This window comes from Battus philenor, unplaced genomic scaffold (assembly GCF_028537555.1).
Source record: "Battus philenor isolate CCGP_79_NKW_IND1 unplaced genomic scaffold, ilBatPhil1.0.hap1 SCAF_5, whole genome shotgun sequence".
NCBI lineage: Eukaryota > Metazoa > Arthropoda > Insecta > Lepidoptera > Papilionidae > Battus > Battus philenor.
The window spans coordinates 9,077,904-9,086,125 of NW_027181715.1; the positions used below are offsets into that span (position 1 = coordinate 9,077,904).

The window sequence follows — 8,222 nt, forward strand, 5'->3', positions numbered from 1 at the left end:
TTTCAATCAAATTAAAAGTTTGGTGCTTTTTATAAGCCAAGTGAACTTTAATCAGTTGTACCATACTTGATTATGTATATTATACACTTTACGTATTATACAAACACATTTCGTGGTAGGATTTAGACCAATTTTGGATGAAATTAAAGAAATGTTATCTGTGTCGGCATAATGAATAACGCAAATATTCTTTATAAGTAATATTTCGTAAAGCTGAATATATATTTTAAAAAGTGTAATGAAATGTTTATCACAGTCGAAACTATACGTAATATTAGATTAATTTTATATGAAACTCCATTTAAACCATTTTGGACATTCATGAGAATAAATGACATATTTTTATATACGCAGGTAGAAAAATATAGAAAAAACAGTTTCCATCTTCATAAACAAGCGTCAGTTTGACTATAATTATACTAGCTAATACAATCTCACTCTTTGAATGGAAACAAACACTCGTAATTTATGCTTATGTTGTTTTGTTATATTCGTTAGATTCTTTCACTTGTTTTTAGAAATAAAGTTACACTCAATTTTATTTCTAAAAACAAGTGAAAGTGAAGTTAATATTGTTAAAATTAAAGCAACACTTTTTTTATAACCACTACACTATACACATTTTTTGTCCGACTAATAGCCTAGTTTTGGCTATACACAGTTAAAATGTACAATATTCTTTTAGTTATACCAGTGAAAATAATTAATTGAATTCACTCAAGATTTTTCCTAAAGAGCTAATTTTTAAATGTTAAACCTCCCATATTTTGCATTGCAAATGTGTATTTCAGTTTTATTAACGCTGTCGAGTTTTTTAATAAGCGCCGCGAAAACGAGACAACCCAGCCCTCTCGAAAGTAACGACGGTAAGTGCGGGGTAAACGTTTTCCTCATGCTTGTCGCTTCCAGTTTTTCTCTGCCCTTCATTCCCTTTACAACACTTCGTGATAAACGCCAATTTTATGTTTGCACGAGAATTTAATTACAAAACACGTATTCAATTACGTGTTTATTGTTTTTTTTTTTTCATTTTACTTTTTTATCTGTGTATTGCACTGATAAACTAAAAGTATATCTGTTGAGTACCCGATACCGCTTAAAACTTGAGATAACAGCATTTGCCTATAAAATACCCTTATTTTGATGGCACACGCACCTGACCTGATCAATTGCGCTTAGATGTCATGAATCCTTCAAATCTTATCTTCCCCCCACAAAACGACTGCAAGCCAGTAAAATGTCATAAAAGTTTTATTTTAACAAAATGGTTCCACGGGACCGAGACATTTAAACAACTCTACAGTCTCTACGTTTTTATTTTACTTATTTTATTTAATCCATTGTAGACGATTATTCAGGTGTTACGATGACAATTATTTAAAATGGATTATGAGATACATAATTTTTAATTAGGTTCACTTTATATGGGCTAATCAGTACGATTCGTTGCGATATATTTGAAACAAGCATCACTACTAAAAATTAATTGATTACCAAGAAATTTTAACAAGTACGTCACAAATATAACATTACACAGCTAAATGACTATGTATAATTTAATTCGTCAGTAAATATTTTGAAACTGATGTGTAAACAATACTGAATAATCTAACGCATGTGAAAATAAAATGGAGTTGACGCTAAATTTATTGTATAATATTATTTTTAACGAGCGAGTGCCTAACGATGTGCTTCGTGCTCCGCTGCCTCCAATAATGTGTGAAACCATCGATGTAGAAAGATTTGTCTGTACATATGTGCATACATGTCCATACCAGTTCGCTTTGTATATGTTTTAGCTTAAATTTGATTTGAAATCAGCTTCTATTTACTATGTATTGTTCAACATCAGTCATTATTCAAACGACAGTTAAATGTCAATTGTAAAATCCATACTTTCAATAAATGTAGTTTGTGCATTTACTTAAGTTCATATATAAAATTAAATTAGTCATGTCTTCCCTAATTGTATACTTCTTGTCAGTTCTTTGTTAATTAGAGAGAAGAAATTAAATCTAGTAACTTAGCCTAAATCACACTCGTTTCTGTCGAGAAATGTTTGGAATATATAATGAAGGGAATATTTAATTCGTTTAAATCTTTTACGTATGAATTATAATCGATTCCAATTTTTGCTCATTTTTTTTGCAAAAGGTATAAAGTTCAATGGCCTTGATCCCTTTTAGTGTAAACAAAAGCAATGAGAAGCTATTTATATTCCGCTTGACATATTTTTTCTTTTCTACTCGCGGCGGAAACCGGTTGCCCACATTCGCATGCGTGTTTTTCGGTTACAAGTTCAAGTAATATGTGCATAAGCAAATTTAAACGCGGTCCAGACTAACTTTATGACGTCATTTATTTCGGAAGCGAAAAAACTTTTCAGTTAACTTAAGGATAGAATATAATGACGTTTGATGTAAAATTTTAAAACATTTGCGCAATAAGAATGAGTAGATTTAAGAAACAACAAATCATGACAAACATTTGTTCATTGGTTTGTTCGAAAGCGTAGCTTAGGTTTACTTTTTCATCAACGCTGCTTACTTGATCATGAACATACGTTAACTACACACATATTTATTAGTGGGCTAAGTGTATTTTTAACAGAGAATGATTACCAATTTTAATTCGGAAAATTTATAAGTCACTGCAGCCTTTCGAGACGCGTGTTGTTGTAGGCGGTGTGCGTTTGTAACACGATGATGTCATTACGAATCATCTTAATCTTTGTCACCCCATCACCCGTTGTGGAAGTCGTGCGATGGCTGCGAGACGCACGACTCTTTTAGACATTTGTTATGTAAGAACAAAACCGGTCGCGCTCTATTATAGTAAACTCATTCACAAGTCTCCGATACACCTGTTTCACATACTGCAATGAACGGTGCCTATAATCTATATTAGGTCATCTGCTAAGAAATGGTCATTGTATCGATAAGCGTTATGACTTTGCTGCTTTGACTTGTAAACGCCCTTGCAGTGAGTTCTTATATAAAATCGGTGTAGAAGTTGCATTTTCACTTATTACCTTGATAGCTTATGTTAATATAATATCACTTGAATTTGTTTAGTCACTTTATTACTTCGTCACTGATGTGCGATGTTTTGGACTTTATCACCCGAATGTACTTAGTGCGAGCGTACAGTCGCTAGCATGCGCGGGCGAAACACTAACGTGAGGCATGACGGAGGCAGGTTGCGCGGGAGTGTCCCTCTCCCCTCCCGCGGCAAGGCTGCCCCGGCGTCGCAATAGCATTCCATCTGTGACGCCGGCGTGCCCATTTATGTCTTTGGACATGGTTGTCGCCCATGTCGACCATATGGTCTCGAAGGCATGGTATCATTACGTTTTCAGCGGAACACATAATAGTAGTAAAATTACACATAAACGCGTTTTATGGAATGCATGGGCTCTTCGCTTAATGGGTCTCTATTGCAGAATGAATTGCAGAAAATGTTTTTCTACATACAGTGCATCTTATGAAACAAGTTCAAAATGATTAAAGTATTTTTTTTTGTTTTTATTTAATCACATTTTTAGTATTTCGTCCGTTGGTTAATAAAATTAAAATGAAAAGACAAATGAATTTCTCAGAACTCGTTAAAAATAAACCTTCTCTAAATAAACATACATACAATAAATTGCTATAACTTTTTCTCGACAAACGGCGAAACTGCAGCACATCTAATTTGAATTTTCTGCAATATATTCTGTAGTAGATGCTAGCATACACTGGTTCATGAATAAATTATGAAAAGTTAGCATTTAAAATAAAAAAACTTCAATACTTAATTCTGTTCATCATATTTACTTCCCATGAACCAACGATAACATTGTTTAATTGTTTTATTTAAAAAATGACGCATCACTAATATTAAACTTGACTATTTCAACAAAGCGGTTTTATTTAATGCATATTTTGAATCTGATTTTGTAGCGTACTCACGGGAGCAAAGACTTTATAAAAAAAATCAATTTTTTATTTATATAGGGTACACGCTCAGCCAAAGTACAATATTAAATAGTGGTTTCTTTTTTTACTTGATGAGGTGATGAATTTAACTATGTAGACATCTTTATGTACAACGAGTTTTTTTATAGCTGTAAAAGCTTTAAAGGAGGCTTTAAATTTATTTTAAATATGTGCCAGAATTTAAAATCTCATAGGAAAAATAGCGACAGACACATGATAAATACAAGATATAAATATAAACTCGTAACGCTGAAAATCCGTCTTCAAAAGTTAACAAATTTTTACATGGGTCTAAGACCTTTCTTTTCTTTGTTTTAAATGTAAAATAAAGAGTATATTATTAAATATGTCTTATTACATCATTCAATAATTTTTAGTTGATCGAATTGAGTGGTGCTTGGTTTGTTGACTTATTTATGTGGTTCATATTATAATGTCAGATCAAAACTAGTTAAATTTCATTTAAAGGAACTACTGTTGATTTTCTGGCCCGTTTTTATAAGGATATTAGCGTTCCGAGCCGGTGGTAGCTTACTCCTTATAATGTTAAAATAATCGGCGATTCATAAGCGCAATATTTTGCGCAAGATATGTGCAAGATATATATATATATATATATATTTTTAATTTTCAAAATGGTAAATGTATATTAGCTCATCTGTCGGCTATCAACGTGGGTTTTCTGATAGGTGTGGGGTACACCTATCGGAAAACTAACTATTGATAAACAATTTTCAGAATAATAAATAACTTAATGATAATATAGTACGTTAACAAAATTCTGACTACGACTTATTAAAATCAATTATTATTTACTATTTGTCCCTGAAAATTTTGTAATGCCAGAAATTATTGGCCCACTAGTACAATAAAAATAATGTAATATAATTCAAAGAGATCACTTTATACGGAATGATTAAAAATACGTGTGAAAATTTAAAAGCTTTCGCAAATTAACTATTTGTTCATCACTTTAAAGCTTTTACATATATATCCTGTGTATATTTCAGGTGGTACCACGTACTGACTCATTACTAGATATATCTCTAGAACCATAAGGCTAGTAGAGTGGAAATTTGGTAATAATATTCCTTCCGCCGAGTAGCACCTGCAAAGGTGGTTGAGGGGCGCTTATTAAATGATATGCATATTGTCAAACTATAGATCTTGTTCGTATAAAACTTCAAACATTTCTTTGGCGGGTTAAAAATTGTAGAGAATGGAATTTTTTAATTTAACCCCACAAAATGCTTTACGGGAAGTGGATGACCGACAGCTAGTAGCATGTTTTAAGAAAAACTCAACGTAATATTATTTTATACAAGAGACTATTTATTAACTAATTTATTAATTTTATTAATTTCTATAAATTTAAAAACAATTTATTTGTTTTTAAGTGGCACCAAGATTGGGGTTAAACACCGATTTCTTTACAAGCGTCTTTTTTTAAAGAATATGAAGGTAAGTTGTGTAAGTCTTACAATAACTTAATGATGTTATATTGAGATTATTGTTATTTTTATAAATGTCTAAATAAAATGTTTCTTGTTGAGATACACTATAGTTTGTATGTTTGTATAGACTTAAAGCGAGAACAGTAATGTTGGCATATGTAAAGAAGAGTGAAGTATTTTATGAAGATAGATTAGGTGTTGCTCTTGATGTCTGTTAGAAAGAAAAGTCGTACTAAAAATACTTAAACATAAAATATAAAATACAAAGAAATGCAATAACTAACATTTCCAGTATGTAGTATATATTATTCATAATTTATTATTAACCTAACAAGCATTCGGTGTGCCGGGGGAGAGAAAATGTTTAGGTAATTTATGTGGGAATAAATTATTAATGTACAGACCGCTACGAGTGCGTGCTATCTACGGAAGAGTTTAATTGGATTCAAGGGTTGTGGCGGTTTAACATGAGGACTGGGTCGGTCAAGTGTGACCGTCTATGCGGGTCGGCTTTAGTCAATATTTAATTCTTGTACTCTTATAATGAGAGTGCATTTTTGTTACATTAACATTCATACTATTATTAAATAAATTTATATATAATTTTGTTGGCAATTGTTTGTGGTATTAGAATACACTCCCAAGTAATGTCTCTGAATTAATTAAACATTTTATTTTTTAAAAGAGAATAATTTTGGAAATGATTTTAAAGCTTTATTAACTGCACCAATATACCAAGCATTTTGTCAAATGAAAAACACCCGTCTGAGTTTGTTGATTATAGGAGATCGGAATCTAATGATATTTAGTATCAAACTGGACTCTCTAATGAAGTATTTCATTTAAAAAAAAATGGAAAAATATTTTAAATTTCTGTCTATCCGGCTCACTATAAACATTTTTACTAATAATTAATAGCTGGTGTTAATACATTTTCAAATTTTCACTTTGTATCGCATAATGATTTGTAAATTTACTTGTGCTTTTAAAAATGGGCAGACACAAATGAGATGTCTAATTATTTTTTTAAGACTACTTAGTATGTTTTGTAATAGTAGTGTTTTTAATACCAGATTTCGACAATGCGAGTTCTTTATTTCAACCCTGTTTTTTTTTAATTCCATTTGAGATATTGTTATGTATGCTAGGCCAGCTATGTAAGAAAATCCCCTGTATTAAATAATAATAAAATTTTAAAACGAGTTGATAAATTTTTGACATTGTTTTTGAAATTTTTGACTTATGCTAGTTCTCATTGATTATAATACTCAAAGATGTATGTTGCTAAGCTAAGTATGATTTGGAATCTCTGTGAATATGAACCGTAGATGATTTCGAGTAAAAGGTTGGCTCCGGATGCCCTAACTCGTGAATAAATTTGAATGGTTGAACAGAGGGCACTGCGACATTTGGCCTACAGGTCGCAGGTGTTGGCAACTTTATGTTCTTATAAAATATTTTGCTATAACATGGATCTTTTTTATTATAGTATCTATTTTCCCTTACTATCAATTCCATAAATTCTTTTTATTATTGTTGGAGAAAACCTAAAAGGAATGTTGGAGAATACCTAAAAGGTCAATAGTTTTTAATTTATACTACATTAATAAACTTTTTTTATTCAAAATTATTGATTACGCGTGCTGCATATCATATCAGGCTTAAATCATCCTAATATTTTTTTTATACGCTTGAGAGTCGACTAAGTGTCACACTCAAAATTTGCATGCTCAGATGCGATCTTTTTTACAAGTTAATGTTAGGAAAAGCTATGTTTCATCTTATTACTTTTTCTTTGATAGAAAAATTTACTAAAGAGTCAATGAATAAAAATTATATTTATGTATTAAAACGAATGCAATTAGTAGCTTATTAAACAGTGAGAACTCAGCTATTTTATTCCCAACTGACCCATCTAACATGCATAATTCGTACAATTATTGATGCCAATTTATTCATAAAATTATTGAAGCTAAGAATGTTCATAATAGGTGATCGTTAAAATGTTTTGGATAAATATTTTTTATTAAATCCTACAAACTTTTAACAGTTATATTATATATCGAGTCAGAAGCAAATGTAAGAAATGGTAACATAGTATATATTTTTAATATTAAAGTGTAATCTAAGTCAAAGTGTAATCGACATAATGTCGACGAAGATTTTTTTTTCTTACTAGGTCGCTGATTTCGGATCCACGTGCCCTGATTCTGAAGAAGCTGTAAAAGCTAGAACGGTTAACAGCGTCCAGCACCAATCGAATATAGCCAGTCTTTGATTGATTCACGGAATGTTTGGACACAGAGGTATTTGAGAGGGGACCAGGACATGGACCTTCAATTGAATAGTGGCGGAAGACACTTTAGCTCTTCTCTTGTACTCTTAATATAGAAAAATCTGTTTAGAACATGGCCATAGCTTCTAGCATTTAGACTGCCTACGGGCACAGTTAATTAAATAATTGTTTAAAGTGTTTCATTTCTTCTTATTGTAATACTAACTTGCGTTTACTATACAAACAAATAATCTCGTATGATGCATTGCCATTTCCTGTGAAAAGTTGTCGTGTATAAAGTCCCTAAGACATTCTATGGTGGTATCGTTGTCCATTGAAAGCTACGTGATTAGGTTAGTAATATACGCGGTAAGCTGTCCCAGTAAAGCCAAGGGCACTACGTTGCCTTTTTTATTTTATGTAAGTTTGACTACTATAACATCAGTATCTTTCATTGTCAAAATCGATGTATATTAATTCCATTTTGTGATCATTTTGTTTACTAGACTTAGGTTG

The 8,222-nt window shown here is 31.3% G+C and overlaps 1 protein-coding gene across 1 annotated transcript in view; it reads right to left on the minus strand.

Moving 5' to 3' along the window:
- jbug (filamin-type immunoglobulin domains fbug) overlaps positions 1 to 3,146 on the minus strand; it is an 85,458-nt gene extending 82,312 nt beyond the window's left edge. Inside the window, exon 1 of the mRNA XM_068772796.1 lies at positions 3,032 to 3,146. The gene's annotated coding sequence lies outside the window, so the exon portion shown is untranslated. The remainder of the gene's footprint in view (positions 1 to 3,031) is intronic.
- Between the last annotated feature and the right edge of the window lie 5,076 nt (positions 3,147 to 8,222).